General features: G+C 42.5%; 1 pseudogene across 1 annotated transcript; it reads left to right on the top strand.

The window, feature by feature from the left end:
• Positions 1–14,947: 14,947 nt before the first annotated feature.
• Positions 14,948–15,507, top strand: LOC308347428 (INO80 complex subunit C-like; annotated as a pseudogene). Its single transcript has one exon. The product of its transcript is annotated as an INO80 complex subunit C-like (transcript).
• The last annotated feature ends 4,533 nt before the right edge of the window (positions 15,508–20,040 follow it).

Genomic DNA, 20,040 nt, shown 5'->3' with positions numbered 1-20,040 from the left:
GGGAGGCCAAGATTCCAAACGCCCCCAAATACCTCCAAAAGGAAAAGGTACTGGGGGTGGGGAGAGCGCTTCAAAGCCCGGCCCCCTGAAAGTTGGCCTCGCCCATTAACCAAATCACTCAACTTCCCTAGCCGGTTGGGTCACTTGGGGGATTTCTCTCTCTGAATGTGAGTGTGTGTGTGTTTGAGGAGGAAGGTGTTTGCCTCACCCTTAGGCCACCTCAGTTTCCCCGGAAACCCTTCGAAACCCCATAATTCATCTACCCTGCCCAGGAACCCGAGCCCCAGAGACCGCGTGAAATCGCACTGTCTCCGGCAACTTCCTCCTCCAAACCCGGCGCCGGCCCGGCCTCTCCCGGGGATTTGGCTCGGGGCGGGGGCGGTTTCCAGCCTGGGAACAGTCCCGAAGCCCGCCTTTTCACTTCCACCGCGGGAGGGGCTCCCGCACCTGTCGCGGTCCCCTCTGCTGCCCCCCACGGCCGCCTGGGAGAACAGCTGCCTTCCCTTCCACACGAGTCACCGAGCCGTCGGGGCGGCGGGAGTTCCCGCCGCTTTAATGCGGACCCACACCGGCTACACCGTCCCCACTACAGGCGCTCACGCCTTTTCGGGCGCCTTCCAAGCCCGGGCTCGCGCTGGAAAGGGGGGCGCAAAGAGGGCAGCAGAGACTACGTCCACGAACGGCACGGACACCTGGCACCTACGGCACCAGCTCCCAGATCCTGCTGTCCCACGCGTAACGCGAATGCCTGGCTGCCCCAAACCCTGCCAGCCTCCGGACGGATCTGATGGGCGCCCCCTGGTGCCCAATGGGCGGCGTGAGGCCCCACACGGCGTCGCATTTCAGATCCCCAAGATTGGCATTCCGGATGAGCCTGAAATCCAGAGACCCTAATTATTTCCCCAAGTTTCCAGCCCGAGACTCAGACTTTGAAGGAGAAAGATTTCGCCCCTATTGAAGCTGGGCTTCCGCCTAGAATTCTTTATAAACTTGTTCTATATTGATATGCACCCAGAGCGCCCATTCTCTGCGGGAGGCTTACCTTTGCCCTCAGGCGTTGGCCTTGCCCTGGACGCTTGCATAACAGTCATAATAGTAATATCAACAGGGAAACATTAACATATACATACATATATCACTTCATTTGCAAACGTTTCCCCAAACTTAGATAGATGTTTCACTTAACATAAACTTGTGGGGTAGGCAACATCACTTGATTTTACAGAACTGGAAATGGGTGGATCCTTCAAGGTCACCCACTCCCTGACAGTGAATCAGGTGTATCAGGAGAGGGAGCTCAGGGTTTTGCGCGGGTTTCTTCCATCACTGAAACTGGAGCTTCATCTGCTCAGAATCAAGTTCTCATCAGCTAACTGAGCTAACAGCATTTTCAGGGGCCTTTCCTTTTATTAAGCACCCACCTGATGTTCAAGGTTCTGGTTATGAAAAAGAAAACCCTCTTTAGTTTCTTCGTAAAACAGTTCTATCAATCTATAAGGTTGTTGTTAGAATGTAATGAGAAAAGGCTAGTAGAGCTCTTAATTACAGTGTCAGGCTGGTCCTTTAAGAAGCCTTCAGTTAAAAAAAAAGGCATTCAATGAGGGGCACCTGGGTGGCTCAGTCTGGTAATCCACCAACTTTGAGTTCCCTCTACAATCATGATCTCCAGGTGGTGGGACTGAGCTACCCTTCTGGCTCAGTGTGGAGTTGGCTTCAGGTTCTCCCTCCCCCTCTCCACCTCCCTCTCTCAAATAAATTAATTAAATGAATTTTTTAAAGATTTTATTTATTTATTTGAGAGAGAGAGAGCAGGCACAAGGCGGGCGGGAGAGGGAGAAGCAGACTCCCTGCTGAGCACGGAACTGGACCTGGGGCTCAATCCCAGGACCCTGAGATCATGACCCCATCTGAAGGCAGGTGATTGGGGCGCCTGGGTGGCTCAGTTGTTAAGCGTTTGCCTTCAGCTCAGGTTATGATCCTGGGGTCCTCGGATCGAGTCTCTCATCAGGCTCCTTGCTCAGAGGGAAGCCTGCTTCTCGCTCTCCCACTCCCCCTGTTTGTGTTCCCTCTCTGTCTCTGTCAAATAATAAATAAAATCTTTAAAAAAAAAAAGCATTCAATGAATGTTACCTGTATTTATTCCTTCTATGAGCAACCCCACTTGCCCCCTCTCCAACTAGATCCCAAGGTGTGTTTGCTGGTATACATTCTTTTTTTTTTTTTTTCTGGTATACATTCTTAGAGAGACATCATGCTAAGAATCAGGGATATGAACACTGGATAAAGCGGATAAACCTGACACACTTGAGTGGCCATTTGTGTTAGGTGCTGCCCTCACTGCATAAATGAAGAAAGGGAGACTTTATTTACAACAGGTCTCTGCCTTATCTTTCTAGCATCCCTTATCTTTCCTTACTCTTAGCTGATGACTGGTTCTTATTTTACTGTGAAAATAGAAGTAATCAAAAGAAAACATAGTTATCTTTCTACCACCAATCTGGTTAATTTACCTCCATCCTCTTTTACATACTAGGCCTTCCATCTTGTTACAATGAATCATTCTTGCTTCTATTTAAGCCAACCCCTCCCATTTCCATCCCTCACCACCACGTGCACCTTCCTATACCTCAGTCTATAGGTATCAGTTCTGTATCTCAGTCTATTTCTTCTTCCCTTTCTCCTATATTATCAAATTTTCTACTAGATCTTTCACATTAGCATAAAAATGTTCAGTAATATCTGCCACCTTAAAAATAAAATAAACTTCCGGGACAATTGGGTGGCTTAGTCGATTAAAGTATCCGCCTTTGGCTCAGGTCATGATCTGGGGTACTGGAATCGAGTGCCACATCTGGCTCCTTGTTCAGTAGGGAGCCTGCTTTTCCCTCTGCCTGCCATCCCCACCTGTTCGTGCGTACACACTCTCTCTCCCTGATAAATATATAAACAAATCTTTTAAAAAAGTAAAATTAAAAAAAAAAAAAGTAAAATTAGGGTCGCCTGGGTGGCTCAGTGGGTTAAAGCCTCTGCCTTTGGCTCGGGTCATGGTCTCAGGGTCCTGGGATCGAGCCCCGAATCGGGCTCTCTGCTCAGCGGGGAGCCTGCTTCCTCCTCTCTCTGCCTGCCCCTCTGCCTACTTGTGATCTCTGCCTGTTAAAAAAAAAAAAAAAATCTTTATAAATAAATAAATAAAACTTTCTTTGATCTCATGGCTTTCTAGTCCTTTGCTCCTAACTGCTGCAAGATATTCTATTATGTGGATCCCTATGCTTTATTTGTTCACTACTCCAGTAAGTGCCTTTAGCTTCCTACTACCCCAAGTGATGCTGCATGTGGACATTTCTCCTTTAGTTCTGTGGTAATTTCTTGTGCATTGTGAGCTCCATGCTCTCTGGAATGTCACACCATCAATGGTGGGATTTCTATATCTCACCTTTCTTGCTTGCCAACACTTAATGTTATTCAGGTTTCCAATTTTCTCATTTGCCATGAATTTAAAATATCTCCTTGAATTTCTTTAATTACTAATATGTTTGACATCTTAAATTTATTCTTACTTTTAGTTTTTCTCTTTTATGAATTGTCTCTTTGTTTTCCTTTGCCAATTTTTCTATAGGAATTCACATTTTTAAAAAAATTTTATTTATTTATTTGAGAGAGAGAGCGCCCATGGGCGAGCGCATGAGTGGGGGGAGGGGCAGAGAACGAGGGAGAAATAGACCCCCCACGGAGCAGGGAGCCTGAGCCTGATGCGGGGCTCGATCCCAGGACCCCAGGATCATGACCTGAGCTGAAGGTAGATGCTTAGCCAACTGAGCCACCGAGGTGCCTCATTTTTTTTTTTTTTTTAAGATTTTATTTATTTGATGGACAGAGACAGTGAGAGAGGGAACACAAGCAGGGGGAGTAGGAGAGGGAGAAGTAGGCCTCCCACTGAGCAGGGAGCCCTATGCGGGGCTCAGTTCCAGGACCCCAGGATCATGACCCAAGCTGAAGGCAGATGCCTAACAACTGAGCCAACCAGGCGCCCAAAGGATTCCCAAATTTTTTACATTGATTTGCATCAGTTAATTGTAAGTTTAGATATTAGTCCTTGGTTGATTTTAGGCATTGCAAATATCTTTTCCCAGCTTTTATTATTAACTCTGTCAATATTGTTTATTGGACAGATATCCTGTTTTTGGTATAATCTAATCAATTTTACTTCTTATGGTTTGTGATCTTAATTTTTTTTAACTTTTTTTCCCTTTATTTATTTATTTGACAGAGCGAGAGAGCACAAGCAGGCAGAGCAGCAGAGGAAGAGGGAGAAATAGGTTCCCACCGAGCAGGGAGCCCCATGTGGGGCTCGATCCCAGGACACCAGGATTACCAACTGAGCCACACAGATGCCCCTGATCTTGATTTTTTTTTTTTATCTTGATTTTTTTTTTTAAGATTTTATTTACTTGTTTGACAGACAGAGATCTCAAGTTGGGGGAGAGGCAGGCAGAGAGAGAGAGAGAGAGAGGAGGAAGCAGGCTCTCCACTGAGCAGAGAGCCCAATGCGGGGCTCGATCCCAGGACCCTGGGATCATGACCTGAGCTGAAGGCAGAGGCTTAACCCACTGAACCACCCAGATACCTACCCTGTCTAGTTGGTTTTAAACCCTTCCCCTTCTTCTTCTTCCTCCTCTTCCTCCTTCTTCTTCCTTTTTCCTTCTTCTTCAAAAGGGAGAGGGTGAGGACAACAGAGGGAGAGGAAGAGAGAGAGAATCCTAAACAGACTCCATGCCCAGCTTGGAGCCTGACTCGCAGCTGATCCCACAATCCTGAGATCAGGACCTGAGCCAAAATTAAGAGTTGGTGAGGGCGACCAAATCACCCTTAAAGATTTTATTTTATTTATTTATTTTTTTTAAAGATTTTATTTATTTATTTGACAGACAGAGATCACAAGTAGGCAGAGAGGCAGGCAGAGAGAGAGGAGGAAGCAGGCTCCCTGCTGAGCAGAGAGCCCGACGCGGGGCTCGATCCCAGGACCCTGGGATCATGACCTGAGCCGAAGGCAGAGGCTTTAACCCACTGAGCCACCCAGGCGCCCTAAAGATTTTATTTTTAAGTAATCTCTGTACACAATGTGGGGCTCAGAGTTACAACCCCAAGATCAAGAGTCTCATGCTCTACTCACTGAGTCAGCCACGTGCCCCAAACTATTACTATTTATGTATTTTGAGCCTTTATTGCCAAGCACATTTATGTTAGTTATATTTTCTTCTTTTCTTTATTTTATCGTTATATAATACTCTCTCCTTGGCCCCACATATTTTTTTAAAGACTTAGTTGTTTATTTGGAGGGGAGGAGCAGAGGGAGAGAGAATCTTTTTTTTTTTTAAGGTTTTTATTTATTTGACACAGAGAGAGAGCACAAGTAGGCAGAGCAACAGGAAGAGGGAGAGGGAGAAGCAGGCTCCCCGCTGAGCAGAGAGCCTGATGTGGGGCTTGATTCCAGGACCCTGAGATCATGACCGGACCCGAAACAAAGAGTCTGATCCTCAACTGACTGTGCCACCCCGGGTGCCGTTGCCCCATAATTTTTTGCCTTGAATTTTATCACACGTTACATTTAAAAATTTTTTTATTTTAAGTAGGCTCCAGGCCCAGCATGGGTCTTGAACTCATCATGACCCTGAAATCAACAGTTGCATGTCCCACCGACTAATCCAGCCAGGCACTGCCCCCCTTTTTTTTTAATTAAAAAAATAGGGGTGCCTGGGTGGCTCAGTGGGTTAAAGCCTCTTTAAAGCCTCATGCTCCTGTCATGATCCCAGGGTCCTGGGATTGAGCCCCGTATCGGGCTCTCTGCTCAGCAGGGAGCCTGCTTCCCCCCACTCTCTCTGCCTGCCTCTCTGCCTACTTGTGATCTCTGTCTGTCAAATAAGTAAATAAAATCTTCAAAAACATTTTTTCTTTTTAGAATTTTATCACATATTAAAACCCCAATTTACTTTCGGTTTATTTATTTATTTATTTTTGCCTGGCAAAGTTTTTCCCTTGATCACAGATTGAGTTTCTAGGGAAACCATTTCTAAGATGGACAATAGAATACAGGCAGTCTATTACTGAGTGCTCTTGGGATCAACACTTAAAGGAAAGAAAGGAAGCAAGATTGGACAGGAGAAGTCGATTGCTGAGCAGTCACAAGGCTTCAACTAATTCTGAAGGGAACTCTGAAAAAAGGTTAATGTCTCACCCTCTGTAGAGCAAGTGTTGTACAAAGGCACGTGACATACTTGCCACTTCCCGCTCAACCAGTCCCTGTTGCATGATGTTATCAATGTAGCAGATCCATCTGGGATCTGTGAGAGATGTCTAGCCGGTTAGCTCTCTTCAGATCATTTAATGACAGAGAGCAGAAGAATAAACAGAGCCCTGGGGTAAGACTGTAAGTGTACAGTGTTGCCTTTTACAAGTGAATGTGAAGGGTTTCTTTTCTTTCTGATAGGGATGGAAAAGAATGCATTTGCGGATCAAGGGTTGCATACCATGTACTTGGGCCCCTGCTAATCTGCTCTAGCAATGATACCATGTGTGGCAAAGCAGCTGCAATTAGGGCTACTGCTTGGCTGAATTATATAGTGGTTCACAAATATCCTCCAGTACCTGGTTTTTGTAGGGGCCAGATTGGTGGATTAAATGAAGATATGATGGGGACTACTACTTTTGCCTTCTTTTTTCCCCCCCACAGTTCAGTGGTCTTTTCTTCTTCATACACCTGTGATGAATTCATAAGGAATGGGTTCCAGCATCCCAGTCCCCTTTCCACACTTGTTTTCACGAAGTAGCACAAGCAGGTGCTTCCCAAGTAGCTTTTTCATTTGCTTCTTTCTTGATCATTTTCCTTCACACATTTCAAGAAACTGTCTCAGCTCTTAGAGTGCCTATTATGCTCAATATGTATATTAATTCTCTTGACAAGAATCTAGCCCTTAATTTGTTTGTTTACAACAACGCAGAGCATGCTGGGTAACATCATAGACTTCCCTGGTTTTGCCATGGTAACATTTGTGGGGTGTTTCCTTTTTTCTTTTTCTTTCTTTCTTTCCTTTTTTTTTTTTTTTAAGATTCAATTTAATTATTTGACACAGAGAGAGAGAGAGCACAAGCGGGAGGAGCAGGGACAGGTAGACTCCCCACAGACCAGGGAGCCCCACATGGGGCTCAATTCCTCATGACCTGAGTAGAAAGTAGACATTCATCTGACTGAGCCACCCGGGCGCCCCTTGCAGTGTTCCTTTTTGAATAGTGCCCATTTCCTTAATGTCTACAATATCATATTTCTTTTAGATTCACATGTTTGTGGCCAAAGGAACAACTCCATGTTTTCTAAAAGGTTTATTTTGTAAAGATAAAATCTTAAAATTATTTTTAAGTAATCTCTGCACCGAAGGTGGAGCTTGAACTCACAACGCTGAGATCAAGAGTCATATGCTCTACGGGTTGAACCAGCCCGGTGCCCCTACTTAAAAATAAAATCTTTAAAAAATAAATAAAATTTGGGGCGCCTGGGTGGTTCAGTGGGTTAAGCCTCTGCCTTCAGCTCGGGTCATGATCCCAGAGTCCTGGGATCGAGTCCCGCATCGGGCTCTCTGCTCAGCGGGGAGCCTGCTTCCCCCTCTCTCTCTGCCTGCCTCTCTGCCTACTTGTGATCTCTCTCCCTCTGTCAAATAAATAAATAAAATCTTTAAAAAAATAAATAAATAAAATTTAGGGGTGCCTGGGTGGTTCAGTTGTTGGGCATCTGCCAGCAGGTCAGGTCATGATCCCAGCATCCTGAGATCGAGCCCCGCATCACGCTCCCTGCTCAGTGGGAAGCCTGCTTCTCCCTCTCCTACTCCCCCTGGTTGTGTTCCCCCTCTCGGTGTCACAAAAATCTTTAAAAAAAAAGAAAAAAATAAATAAAATTTAAAATTAACTTGAAACAGATACCTTCTTAGGAAAACAAAACTTACCTAAACTGATTAAAGAAGTAATAGAAAGTTCTGAATGGTCCTATATCTGGTAAGTAGACTGAATATGTAATTTAAAGCTTTCCCATAAAGAAAACTATAAACCCAGATGGATGTATTAGTGAATTATTCCAAACATTTGGGGAAGAAATAACACCAATCTTACAAAAACTTTTCTAGATAATAGAGAAAAAGAAAATTTCCAGTTCATCTTGAGACAATATAACCTGAAGAAAAATTTGAATTATATATAATTTAAATATAAATTTAATTATATATAATTTAAATATAAATTTAAATTATAAAGTAGGGCAAGTACAGAGCCCTCTCTCATAAACTTTGATGTGAAAATCCCACACATAATAGTAAATAGGATCTATCAATATGTTAAAAGACATTAAGAAACATTATAATCAGCTTGACTTTATTTCAGTAATTCCAGTGTGGTTTAACATTGGAAAGCCAAACAATACAATTTACCACATTAACAGAATAAAGGAGAAAAATCATGTAATCCTCTCTATAGTTGCAGAAAAAGTATTTGATAAAATTCAACACCCACTGATGATTAAAAAACTTATTAGCAAACTAGAAATGGATAAGACTTTAAAAATTTTTGATAGAGGGTATCTACCAAAAACCTACAGCAAATATCATATACATCTAAGGGCAAAATATTGAAAGTTTTTCCTGTCTTAGAAAATAAACAATTGGGGGCACCTGGGTGGCTCAGTGGGTTGGGCCTCTGCCTTCAGCTCAGGTCATGATCTCAGGGTCCTGGAATCGAGCCCCGCATCAGGCTCTCTGCTGAGTGGAGAGCCTGCTTCCCCCTCCCTCTCTGTCTGCCTCTCTGCCTACTTGTAAACTCTCTGTCTCTCTGTCAAATAAATAGAAATCTTTAAAAAAAAGAAAATAAACAATTGTTACATCCTACAATGTGACTAAACCTCAAAAACATTGTATTGAGTGAAAGAAAGCCAGACATACGTGATAACATATTGTATGATTCCATTTATATAAATGATCCAGAATAGGTAAACCCACAAAAAATGAAAAAGTGATGGTTGCCAGGGACTGGAGATAGGGCAATAAAGGGAGTGATTACTTCATGAATATGGGGTTTTATTATGGGGTGATGAAAATTATTTGGAACTAGATAGAGGTGATGATTTTACAGTATTGTAAATAAACTGAATGACACTGAATTGTAATTTTTTTTTCTTGTGATGTCTTTTTCTGATTTTTGTGTCAAGATAATGTTGGTCTCATGGAATGAGTTAGCACATTCCCCCTCCTCCTCTTTTATTTTCTTTTTTTTAAAGTTTGAAAGGATTGGTATTAATTCTTAAAATGTTTGGTAGAACTCAGGAGTTCCTGGGTGGTTCAATTACTTAAGCATCTCCCTTTGGCTCTGATCATGATCCCAGGGTCCTGGGATGGATCCCCACATCTGGCTCCCGCTTCTCCCTCTCCCTCTGCCACTCCCCCTGCTTGTGCTCTCGCTCTCTCTCAAATAAATAAATAAAATCTCAAAAAAAATGTTTGGTATAATTCACCAGTGAAGCCACCTGGTCTTGGACTTTATTTTTGTTGGGAGGTTTTGGTTACTGATTCATTATCTTTGCTTGTTATAGGTCTGTTCAGATTTTTTATTTCTGCTTGAGTTGGTTTTAGTAATTCCTGTGTTTCTAGGGATTTGCCTATTTCATGTAGATAATCTAATTTGTTGGTGTAAAATTGTTCATAGTATTCTCTCACAGTCTTTTTTATTTCTGTAAGTTTGGTAGTATTATCTCCACTTTTACTTCTGATTTTTAGTTATTTGTGTCTCTCTTTTTCTTAGACTAGCTAAGGTTTGTTAGTTTTGCTCTTTTCAGAGAACCAACTTCAGGTTTCATTTATTCTCTTTATTATTTTTCTATTCTCTAGCTCTGCTCTAGTACTTATTATTTCCTTACTTCTGCTAGCTTTTGGCTTAGTTTGCTCTTCCTTTGCTTTATCTTCTTTTTAACCTGTAAACGATGAAAGGTTCTAGAGTTTGGTTCTTGGTCTTAGAGTTTGATCTTAGGAAGAGGGGAAGATCCAGCAAAGAGGACAGAGAGCCCGTGTTCAGTGAAGTAGAAGGAAAACCAGAAAAGAAGAGGGTCTCAGAAGGTAAGCAAGGAAGACCTAATAAGCAGGCACAAATACTGCTGGGAGGGCAAAAAAGATGAAGATTGAGAGTTGAGCAGGGATTTGATCACATAAGGAGGTGTTTGATGACCTTAACAAGACAAATTGTCTCACATGGTGGGGATTACACTTAATTTATAGTGGGTTGAAGAGAGAATGGGAGAAACTACCGAGGACTACTAAGGTGTTGTTGTTGTTGTTGTTGTTTAAGATTTTATTTATTTATTTGACAGAGAGAAATCACAAGCAGGCAGAGAGGCAGGCAGAGAGAGAGGGGAGGAAGCAGGCTCCCTGCCAAACAGAGAGCCCAATGCGGGACTCGATTCCAGGACACTGAGATCATGACCTGAGCCAAAGGCAGAGCCTTAACCCACTGAGCCACCCAGGCACCCGACTAATAAGGTGTTATCAAAAGAACTCAAGAGCCAAACTGAAGAGGCTCCCAGTGTAACTATCCCAATTTAACAGGAATAATAATCACAATGGAACACCTTAAATAGATTTAAATCCATGAATTCATAATGTTACTTTAAAAAAAATACTAGTCATTGTAAGATGATAGGGAACCAACCCACTATTCTGAAAACTCTGGATAAAGTAACAAAAATTTATCTTGCCTTGCCAACTACTACTTTGAGGGGAAGTTCTTCATTATAAAAGTATGTCAGCTGGGGTGCCTGGGTGGCTCAGTCAATTAAGTGTCCGACTCTTAGTTTTGGCTCAGGTCATGATCTCATGGATTGCGAGACTGAGCCCTGAGTCAGGCTCTGTGGTCTGCAGGAAGTCTGCTTGACGATTCTCTCCTTCTGGCCCTCCCCTCCTCACTCATTTAAGATTAAATGAATCTTAAAAAAAAAAAAAAGTATGGCAGCCAATACATGAAGAAGGAATGATACAATGAGAATACCAGAATTTTGGGCAATAATAGTTGCTAACATCACAAAAAGAGATAACCAGATATTATATAGCTCCTGATGTAAGAAACTCATCACCATCTATGAGGTAGGCTTACTAAAATAATCAAATCTGAATCTTTTCCTCTCAATCCAACACCAATTGCAAGAAATTCATAAAACAAAGGAAAGACACCACACAGCAAAATCCAGAATGCAGAAAATTCTATCAGCAAAATCTAGAAATGGAAAAGTCTATAGGATAATAATTTAGTGGCTTCAACAAATAAATTGCAAGAGAAAAATACCCCATAAGATTCATAGATGATCATTTGTGTATATCTCCTTAATACCTCCAGGATAGCAAATGCCTGAGACAGTCATCATAGGATTGGGGCACAGTAAGATAAAAAAAATTTTTTTAAAGATTTTATTTATTTATTTGACGGAGAGAGATCACAAGTAGGCAGAGAGGCAGAGAGAGAGGGGGAAGCAGGCTCCCCGCCAAGCAGAGAGCCCGATGTGGGGCTCGATCCCAGGACCCTGAGATCATGACCCGAGCCGAAGGCAGAGGCCCAACCCACTGAGCCATCAAGGAGCCCCCCCCAAATTTTTTAAGTTAGAAATGTTTTTACTCTCTTCTAAAGCATACTAAATTTCTTCTTGTAAAATTAGAAAATCTGGGGTGCTTGGCTGGATCAGATGGAAGAGCCTGAGCCTTGAGCTTGGGGATGTGAGTTCCAGCCCCACATTGAGTATAGAGATTACTTAAAAATAAAATCCTTAAAAAAATTTAAAAATCTGTTTATATATCTCAAAAGATATGTAAGAAACTGCCTATGTGAAGGGGAACTGAATGCAAGATGCCATTGTACATTTTTTGTACTTTTTATGTTTTATTCATGTTTTATGTAATCAAAACATAAAATAATTGGAAAGGAAAGAAGGAAGGAAGGAGAGAGGAAGGAAGGAAGGAAGGAAGGGAGGGAGGAAAATCTTCAGACCCATTATATTTCTCTGAAACTTCTACCTAGTACACTTAGTTCTACCCTCTGGTTGATCACCCATTTATATAACAACCCTTTAGATCTTCGAATATGTCCCTCCTTTCCCCTTTAGTTTTCCTTTCTCCAGCTAGATGTCTGCACATCCTCCCCTTATTCTTCAGGTGACTTGATTAACAATCCCTTCTCTATTGCACTGGCCTCTCTTTGCTGTGCATGGCCTACTTGTCAATGTGTGTTGTCCAGGATTGAATAACAGATTACAGGTGGGTCTACCATTTAGCACATCCTGAAGACTATGTCCATTAATCGAAAAAAAGATTAAATAAAATGACTCAGCAATTCCATTCCTGATTATATACCCAAGAGAAATGAAAACATGGCTCTCCACAAAAACTTGTGCATGAATGTTTATAGCAGCATTATTCATAATAGCCAAAAGACAGTGAAGGAAACCAAAATGGCACCCCAAAATATACCTCTTTGACATGAAGTCATTCTGAACTAAAGGCAATTAAGAAGCAGCAAACACATAAAAAGCTTTCTCTCTCCCCTTCTTTTCTGCCTAAAGGCAGAATATAAATTCTTTACTGGAGATGCTCTAGACTCTTATCAGCCCAGAAATGGCACCAGAGAACTCAGCAAACAATCCTCACTCCATTAGTGTCCTCCCATATGTTTACCTTCCCACCATTTGCTGCCCTTAGAACCCAAAAACCCTTTTCCTTTGTCCTCTCCTGTCATTTTCCCATAAATTTCTTGCTCTTTGTTGAAGATGCTATATTAGCCAGGTTCTAAGCCACCACTTTGAATTACTCTTCATTGAGGTTTCTCCTCTCTAATGAGTGCTGCCTGTGTTAAAAACTTGTCTGTTTTATCTTGTTAATCTATCTTTCTTGTTAAAGAGCTCCAGCTGAGAACCTAAGATGGGTAGAGGTAAAGTTGGCCTCCCCTACAATGGAAACAACCCAAATGTCCATCAACTGAAAAATAGATAAACAAAATTTTATATATCCAGACAATTGAATATTATTTGCCCATAAAAAGAGCATGGGCACATAAAAAGTAATGGGGCACCTGGGTGGCTCAGTCTGTTAAGTATCTGCCTTTGGCTCAGATCATGGTCCCAAGTTCCTGGGATCAAGCCCTACCTAGGGCTCACTGCTAAACAGGGAGTCTGCCTCTCCATCTCCTCTCTGCTCCTGCTCTTTCTCGGTACCTCTGTCACTGTCTTTGCTCTCTCTCTCTCTCTCTCTCAAATAAATAAATAAATAAAAGCTTTAAACAAAAAATGACAAGATTTGAGACCCCTGGCTTGCTCTCTCTGTAGAGTGTGTGATCCTGGAACCTGGGGTGCGATCCAGCGGGAGCCCCACACTGGATGTAAAATTTCTGAAAATTAAATTAAAAAGAGGCACCTGGGTGACTCCGTTGGTTGAGCATCTAACTTTGACTCAGGTCATGGTCTCGGGGTCCTGGGATCAAGCTCCAGGATGGGTACCCCGCTCAGTGGGGAGTCTGCTCGTCCCTATCCTTCTGCCCCTCTGGTGCTCTCTCCATCTCTCTTTCTCTCTCTCAAATAAATAAAATCTTTTTAAAAAATTAAATTAGGGGCACCTTGGTGACTCAGTTGGTTGAGGGTCTGATGTTTGGTTTCAACTCAGGTCATGATCTCAGGGTCGTGAGATCAAGCCCCAGGCTGCTCAGTGTGGAGTCTACTTGGGATTCTTTCCCCATTCTTCTCCCTGCCCCTCTTCTCCCCCTGCTCTCGCTCTCTCTCTCTCAAAATAAGTAAATGAAATCCTTTTAAAATAATTAAAATTTTAAAAAATCTTTAAAAAGTAAAATAATAATTAAAGGGAAATTTTTTAAAGTAAAAACAAATGAAATAAGAGGTTTCAATAGAAAGTGACAAATAGTAAAGACAGACAAGGAAGACATAAAATCCTTGGCTCGAATAACATGGAGGACATTAGGAGAAGGAAAGAAAAAGTGAATCAGCGGGGGAATCAGAGGGAGGGACAAGACATGGGAGACTGTGGACTCTGAGAAACAAACTGAGGGTTTTGGAGGGGAGGGGGAAGGGATAGGTGAGCCTGGTGGTGGGGACTAAGGAGGGCACGTATTGCATGGAGCACTGGGTGTGGTGCATAAACAATGAACCTTGGAACACTGAAAAAATAAATAAATAAATAAATAAATAAATAAATAAATAAAATCAATCCTTGGCTCACATTTTTTCTTCCCTTAGGCAACTTTGAGCATTTTCAAGGCCTCCACTAACAGGTTAATAGAAATCTCTGATAAAAAAAACTAAAGCAGGGGCGCCTGGGTGGCTCAGTGGGTTAAAGCCTCTGCTTTCGGCTCAGGTCATGATCCCAGGGTCCTGGGATCGAGCCTCGCATGGGGCTCTCTGCTCAGCAGGGAGCCTGCTTCCCTTCCTCTCTCTCTATGCCTGCCTCTCTGCCTACTTGTGATCTCTGTCTGCCAAATAAATAAATAAAATCTTTAAAAAAAAAAAAAACAAAGCAAAGGGACAGAAAAAAAAAAAACAAACAACAAAGAAACAAACAAAAAAATTACTCAAGAAGATTTTCCTGAGGGGCGCCTGGGTGGCTCAGTGGGTTAAGCCTCTGCCTTCTGCTCAGGTCATGATCTCAGGGTCATGGGATCAAGCCCCGCATGGTGCTCTCTGCTCAGCCGGGAGCCTGCTTCCCCCTCTCTCTCTGCCTGCCTCTCTGCCTACTTGTGATCTCTCTCTCTCTGTCAAAAAATAAATAAAATCTTTATTTAAAAAAAAAAGAATATTCTTCTGCCTTTAAAAAAAAAAGATCTTCCTGAAATTAAAAATGTCAAAACTACATATTAAAGGAATACAAGGACGGTAGGAATGGTGGCTCAAATTCCAATTGTGGCCACTGCTTCCACCCCAGAATAGCCCAGAACAGCAAGAAGAGGTCAGCCAGTCATTCCCACAAGGGCAGGAGTGCTAGGGGTTATAGTGCCAGGGAAAAGAAAAAAGTGTCCACCACCAGCTTTAGGCAGGGTATCAGCATGGAAGCCATGAGTGAGAATAAAATGGTGCCCTCTGATTTCAGCACAAGACCTATGGAAAATACTGCCAAGCCATTGCCATTTAAGGACCCAAACTTTGTGCACTCTGGCCATGGTGGCGCAGTAGCTGGCAAGAAGAACAGAACCTGGAAGAACTTGAAACAAATTCTCCCTTCTCAAAGGGCGTGGCCATGGCAACTCCAGTACTGATGCTCCTCCATCCTTTAAACCAGCCTAGAAGTCTCCTGATGTTTTAGGCCTTCTTGCCAACTACACAGACCCCAGCGCAAGCTGTAGTTCAGCACCACTGAAGAGTTTTCCTGTACTCACAGGCTGCCATTCAATGTCACCACTGACTATGTGGCCCTGAGGAAGGCCACAAGTATCATTCCCTGAGCCTTGAGAAATGGAGACCAAGTGGAAAGCTGTTTCAAAGGCAAACTTTGGACTCATGATTTTCTTTTATGGAAACAAACCTATTTTGTCAATTTGAAAATGTCAGTGCTGTGGCTTGGAAAAAATGTTTGGCTGTAATTTAAGGGTTCTCCCCATCTCTTTTCCCTTTAAGTGTGATATTTCCTGTTGAATTAAATTACACTTCAGTTGGGGGCACCTGGGTGGCTCAGTCGGTTAAGTGTTGGACTTTTGATTTTCATCTCAGGTCATGATCTCAGAGTCATGAGACTGAGCTCTCTGTGGGGCTCCATGCTGCATGCGGAGCCTGCTTAAGATTCTCTCCCCCTAAAAAAAAAAAAAAAGATTCTGGAAAAAAAAAAGATCCTGTCTCCCTGGGTGCCTGGGTGGCTCAGTCGGTTATGCGTCTGCCTTCGGCTCAGGTCATGATCCTGGGTCCTGGGAATGAACCCCACATAGGGCTCCTCACTCAGTGGGAGCCTGCTTCTCTCTCTCCCTCTGCCTGCCACTCCCCTTGCTTGTGCTCTCTCTCTCTCGCTCTCTGTCAAATAAATAAAATCTTTAAAAAGAAAAAAAGTGTCTCTCTCCCTTTCCCTCTGCCCCCACTCCCACTATGATGCTTGCGTGCTCTCTCTAAAAAAAAAATTATACTTCAGTTGTTGCCTCAAGTAAATTGTTTGACAAGAAAAAAAAAAGAACATAGAAGGTACTTAAAATATTTACCTATGATGACCAAGACCAAGGCATATTCTAATAAACTTATTAGAGAGAGCAGGTGCAGGTGGCGGGGGCAGAGGGAGAGAGAGAATCTTAAGTAGGCTCCACACCTAGCACAGAGCCCAACATATGGCTGGATCTCAGGACCCTGAGATCATGACTTGAGCCAAAATCAGTCAGTTGCTTAATTGACAGCCACCCAGGCACCCCCAGGCTTTAAGAGAAAAAAACCCTTTAACCAGACAAAAAGAGCATAGACTTTGGACACCTGGGTGGCTCAGTCAGTTAAGCAACTGACTGATTTCGGTTCAGGTCATGATCTCAGGGTTCGGGGATCGAGTCCCACACTAGGCTCCTTTTTTTTTTTTTTAAGATTTTATTTATTTATTTGTTAGAGAGAGCAAGAGAGAAGGAGCCCAAGCAGGCAGAGGGAGAAGCAGGCTCCCAGCAGAGCAAGAAGCCTGATGCAGGACTCCATCCCAGGACCCTTGGATCATGACCCAAGCCAAAGGCAGACACCCAACCGACTGAGCCACCCAGGCGCCCCATCCACACTGGGCTCCTTGCTTAGTGGGGAGTCTGCTTCTCCCTCTGGCCTGCTCTGTCTGCTCTCCCTGCTTGTGCTCTCTCTCAATGACCAATAAATAAATAAAATCTTTTTTTAAAAAGATTTTATTTATTTGACAGACAGAGATGACAAGTAGACAGAGAGGCAGGCAGAGAGAGAGAGGAAGGGAATCAGGCTCCCTGCTGAGCAGAGAGCCCGATGCGGGCTTCGATCCCAGGACCCTGGGATCATGACCTGAGCCGAAGGCAGAGGCTTTTAACCCACTGGGCCACCCAGGCAGTCCTAAATAAATAGAATCTTTAAAAAAAAAAGAAAAAAAAAGCATAGACTCATAAGGGACAAATTACTTTTCAGACTTGTCTGAAAACAATGCTTTTGCAGGAAGAAAGTGAAGTTAATGTATTTTAAATATTTAAGAAAAGGACATGTAAGCCAAAGCAAACTAACCTTCAACTATAATGGACAGAGTCAAACTGATATCAATATGCAGGAACTCAGAGAATATTGTCCCCATGAGCCCTTCCTAGGAAATCCACTGGAGAATGCAATTCAGACAACCAACTGTCTGGAGAGACATCAACATAAGGACTCTAAGTAAACACTGTAATATTAGTTACTTATAGAACTGAGACTAAATGAAGGTTAAAAGAGAAAGTATATTATGTAATGGTTGTATGATCTGAAAAGGTAGATATTATAACCATAAGAAAATGGCAAGAGAATGAGTATAGCACTTGCAAAAAAAAAAAAGTATCTGTTTCTGTAATTGGTGGAGGTAATATTACTAGTTATTTTGAGACTAATGTGTAATGCGGGATAAGACAAATGAGTAACTGAGGTATTCTAATTCTTTCATTTCTGTGCCTTTGGGAACCATGATTTTTTTATTTTTTAAATTTGTTTTAATTTCTTTTAAAGATTTTATTTATTTATTTAAGAGAGAAAAAAGAGTGCTTGCTGAGGGAGAGGCAGAGGGGGAAGGAGAGAGAATTTTAAGCAGACTCCTGCTGAGTGCAGAGCCTGACTCAGGGCTTGATCCCACCACCCTGAGATCGTGACCGTAGCTGAAACCTAGTGCCACATGCTTAACTGACTGAGCCACCAGGTGCCCTGATTTTTTTTTTTTAGAAGTCCAGGTACCTTGGAGTTTATTTAAACTAAGAGAAAAAGATCATGTTTTCATGCAACACATATTATGTATATGTGACAGGGGCGCCTGGGTGGCTCATTTGGTTAAGCATCTGCCTTTGGCTCAGGTCATGATCTCGGGGTCCTGGGATGGAGCCCCGCATCAGGCTCTCTGCTCAGTGGGAAGTCTGCCTCTCCCTCTCCCTCTGTCCCTCCCCATTGCTCATGCTTGCTCTCTCTCTCTTACTCTCTCTCAAATAAATAAATAAAGTTAAAAAAACTTTGAATTAGATCTAAAATACCAAGTTTACTTTCTGAAGAATCTGCACAGAAGACAAAATATCATGTTGCATGGAGGCTAAAGAGCATCCTGCTAACGAATAAATGAGTCAGCCAGGAAATTAAAGAAGAATTTTAAAAATTCATGAAAATGAAAATACAACTGTTCAAAATCCTTGGGATGCAGCAAAGGCATTTTTTTATATAGCACTACAAGCCTTCCTCAAGAAATAAGAAAGGTTTCAAATAAACAACCTAACCTTACACATAAAGGAGTTGGAGGAAGAACAGCCCATCAAGCCTAAACCCATCAGGAGAAGAGAAATAATAAATATTAGAGCAGAAATCGATGAAACAGAAACCAAAAGGACAGTAGAACAGATCACTAAACTAGGAGCTGGTTCTTTGAGAGAATTAGTAAGATTGATGAACCCCTGGTCAGACTTATCAAAAAGAAAAGAGAAAGGACCCAAATAAATAAAATCATGAATGAAAGAGATCACAACCAACACCGAAGAAATAAAAACAATTGTAAGAACGTATTATGAGCCACTATTTGCAAACAGATTAGGCAATCTGAAAGAAATGGATGCATTCCTAGAGACAGACAAACTAACAAAACTCAACCAGGAAGAAATAGAAAACTTGAACAGACCCATAAACGAGGAAATTGAAGCCATAACCAAAAATCTATCAACAGGGATGCCTGGGTGACTCAGTTGGTTAAGCGGCTGCCTTCAGCTCAGGACATGATACCATCATGGGATCTTGATCCTGGCAAAGTCCTTCATCTGGCTCCTTGCTCAGCGGGGACCCTGCTTCTCCCTCTGCCTGCCATTCCTCCTGCTTGTGCTCTCTCTCTCTGGCCAATAAAAAAACAAAATCTTGAAGAAGAAAAAAAAAAAAAATCTCCCAACAAACAAGAGCCCAAGGCTGGATGGCTTCCAAGGGGAATTCTACCAAACATTAAGAAGAATTAATACCTACTCTTCTGACACTGTTTCAAAAAATAGAAATGGAAGAAAAACTTCAAAATTCTTTCTTTAAGGTCAGCATTACTTTGATCCCCAAACCAGACAAAGACCCCACCAAAAAGGTGAATTACTGACCAACATCCCTGATGAACATGGATGCAAAAATTCTCACCAAAATACTAGCCAGTAGGATCCAACAGTACATTAAAAGGATTATTCAGCACCATGAAGTGGGATTTATTCCTGGGCTGTAAGGGTGGTTCAACATCTGCAAATCAATCAAAGTGATACACTGCGTAAGTAAAAGGAAGGACAAGAACCATATGATCCTCTCAGTAGATGCAGAAAAAACATTTGATACAGTACAGCACCCTTTCTTTCTTTCTTTTCTTTAAGATTTTATTTACTTATTTGTCATAGAGACAGAGAGAGAGTGAGAGAGCACAAGCCGGGGTATTGGCAGGCAGAGGGAGAAGCAGGTAGAGGGAGAAGCAGGCTCCCTGCTGAGCAAGGACCTCCCCCCGCCCCATGGGGGGCTTGATCCCAGGACTCTGGGATCGTGACCTAAGCTGAAGGCAGCTGCTAAACCGACTGAGGCACCCAGGAGTTCCTACAGCAAAACTCTTCACAGTATAGGGATAGAGGGAACATACCTCAATATAATCAAAGCCATATAGGAAAAGCTCACAGGAAATGCCATTCTCAATGGAGAAAAATGGAGAGCTTTTCCTCTAAGGTCAGGAACATTGCAGGGATGTCCACTATTACCACTGCTGTTCAACATAGTACTAGAAGTCCTAACCTCAGTAATCAGACAACAAAAAGAAATAAAAGACATCTGAATCAGCA

Source organism: Martes martes, assembly GCF_963455335.1.
Source record: "Martes martes genome assembly, chromosome: 8".
Lineage (NCBI taxonomy): Eukaryota > Metazoa > Chordata > Mammalia > Carnivora > Mustelidae > Martes > Martes martes.
The sequence above is the reverse complement of the archived record's forward strand: the minus strand, read 5'-3'. Positions and strand labels throughout refer to the sequence as shown.